The sequence below is a fragment of the Dioscorea cayenensis genome, chromosome 20, assembly GCF_009730915.1.
Source record: "Dioscorea cayenensis subsp. rotundata cultivar TDr96_F1 chromosome 20, TDr96_F1_v2_PseudoChromosome.rev07_lg8_w22 25.fasta, whole genome shotgun sequence".
Lineage (NCBI taxonomy): Eukaryota > Viridiplantae > Streptophyta > Magnoliopsida > Dioscoreales > Dioscoreaceae > Dioscorea > Dioscorea cayenensis.
Window position 1 is genome coordinate 4,975,182 of NC_052490.1, and position 2,863 is coordinate 4,978,044.

At 44.2% G+C, this 2,863-nt stretch overlaps 1 non-coding gene across 1 annotated transcript; it reads right to left on the minus strand.

Annotated features, from left to right (window-relative positions):
* Nucleotides 1-860: 860 nt before the first annotated feature.
* On the minus strand, nt 861-966 carry LOC120252393. The gene has a single exon (XR_005533926.1). It is a non-coding gene; the product is annotated as a small nucleolar RNA R71 (small nucleolar RNA).
* Nucleotides 967-2,863: the final 1,897 nt, after the last annotated feature.

A 2,863-nucleotide genomic window follows, 5' to 3' on the forward strand; every position in this document is an offset into this window, starting at 1 on the left:
GCAAGTGCACGGGTTTGTCGAAGTAATAATCCCGGATGAGCAAGTATTGAATCCACAGGGAATAGGGAATAAAAACACTTAATCCACTTCTTATCCATGTGAAAGATCAGTAGTGATAAGTGTGACAATGATTCAATTCTCAAAAGTAAAGACAACAAGTAAGAGAGTACGAGTAAAGAAGGAGGTAAGGCAATCGATAAAGATGGGGTACTCGGATAATGCTCCATCTAGGACAATCGTTTCAAGTGCAAGAACCCTCTATTATGCTTCCTAATAAATACAATGGTGAGTCATGGAAATCCTTAAATACATAATCCCAAATCTAAGGTCAACTATGCCTAACTCTATACATGTCCCGGAGGAGAGATTAAATAACCTCTCAACCTCGCACTCGAATAGAGTTGCAATGAGCTATAGGGATTCCAAGTGATAAATCTCTTCCTAATTATAGACCTAACCCTTTGGTCCAGGTGGAAGGTCCCTAACTACAATTAAGCCCTAGATACTAAGATTACCTCAACGCTTCACTCTGTTGCACGCGCAACTAAGCCCCAGCGTAGGGTCATCTCTTAGACCATTCAATCTATTATGGCCGCAAAGAACTCGAGGAACGGAGGTAGAATCTATCATGTCGGAGGAGAAAGGGGATGCTCCTGTACCTCTCGACTCACCCTCTCAACCCTCTCCAACCTAGCTTTGTCTAACGTTCATGGTGTGTCACTCACTCACAAGGTTACCAACAAGAACTGTCAACCTAAGTGTCACTCTAGGTGAAATGTTCACACAATCAAGCATTCAAGGTTGGAACTCACTGGGGCGTGCGGCTGCCCTGTGAACGACCATGCGAGGAAAATCTACATAGCTTAGGAATGAGATCTCATCCTTTGTTCACTTGGAATTGGAGTCTCTTTTAGAGATATGGGAAAGGTTCAAGGAGTTCCTGAGAAAGTGCCCGCAACACGGATTCCTGGAGTGGATGATTGTTCAGACCTTTTACAACGATTTGAATCAAAGTACAAGGAAACTCTTGGATGCGACAGCAGGAGGTACCTTAGGTAGCAAGACCCCATATGAGGCTCGTCAATTAATTGAGGAAATGGGTGATAAACAGCTACCAATGGAATGATAGGGAGAAGAAAAAGGTGGCCGGTCTCCATTAAATAGATGCGGTAACTTCATTGGCCGCTCAAATGGAAAATTTGAGTAAGAAGTTAGATATTCTAACTTCAAATAGAGTGGCGGCCATGACTAATTGCACCGGGTGTGGTGGAGGACATGCTCCCTCCGATTGCCCGATCTCTATCGGTGATGTTTCTTCGGTGGAGAGCGTTGATTTTCTTGGTAATGACATGAGACCTTAAGGAAACCCATATAGTAATACCTATAATCCGGGTTGGAAGAATCATCCCAATTTCTCATGGAGTAATTAAGGTCCACAAAAGGCCATGGGGCCACCGGGTTTCCAACAACAACAACAAGCCCCTCAGGTGGAAAACAGAGTCTCAGTTTTGGAAACCCGAATGAATGACTTAGAGAAGCACTTGACTAGATTTGTGCAATCTTCAAATACAAGGTTTGAATCAGTCGAGGTTACACTTCACAACCACACCGCCTCTTTGCATAACCTTGAAAATCAAGTGGGGCAAATTGCGAAGTCTATCTCTGAAAGGCCAAATGGAAGCTTACCGAGCAATACAAATACTAACGCTAGAGAGCATGTGAAGGCGATCACTTTGAGGAGTGGTCGTGAGGTTGAAGGTAGGCTTCCGAGTGAGAAGCCTAAAGAACACGCACCCGAGGTTATTGAGATAGAAGAGGGAACAAGCAAAGAGAAAGAGGTGGCACCCCTACCTTTCAAGCCAAGAGTCCCTTTTCCCTCTAGATTGAAAAATGACCAAGGGGATTAACAGTACAAGAAGTTCCTGAGTTTGTTCAAGCAACTCCACATCAATATCCCGTTTATTGAGGCATTGGCCCAAATGCCTAAGTATGCGAAGTTCTTGAAAGACTTGTTGACTAACAAGAGGAAGTTTGAGGAAAGTGCTTCAATGATTTTAGATGCTTCATGCTCGGTGGTATTGTAAAAGAACATGCCGAATAACAAGAAAGACCCGGGAAGCTTCATCATTCCGTGTAATATTGGCAATCTAGGTGAGGAAATGGCATTGGCGGACTTAGGGGCCAGTATCAACGTTATGCCATACACCTTCTTTCAAAAGCTAGGCTAGGACGAGCCTAGGCCTACTCAGATGACTTTGCAACTAGCGGACCAAACAGTGCGACATCCGAGAGGCATCATTGAAGACGTGGTTGTCAAGGTTGACAAGTACATTTTTTCGGTTGACTTTGTAGTGCTACACGTCGATGAGGATGCGGATGTACCTTTGATACTTGGGAGACCATTCTTCCAGACTTCCAAGGTATTGATTGACATAGACAGCGGAGAGCTAACTTTGAGGGTTGGAGATGACAAGCTCACATACCGCCTTGCTGAAGCCATGCGGCATTCTATTGATTTTGATGATACTTTATACTTTCTAGACACTACTGATGAAATTGTTGATGAATACGTGCAGAAAATGTTCAATCCGGACCTATACGAGGGTTTGTTCGACCAAGAGGTGGATTATGAAGAAGTAATGATGCTTGGTTCATCCCGTGAGTCACCCCCTGAGCTAGAGGACATGAGTTTCGCAATTCCAGAGCATTAGGTTCGCTATGAGCACTTGTCGAGGCTCCGGTTCTGATAGACTTGATTCCTGGACACGAGTATACTCAGAGATCTACAGGAGGGAGATGAGTTCGCTGATGAGATCGAGGATCTCGTTTTCAGTAGGTGGTTGGCAGCAGTTATTGATGATTA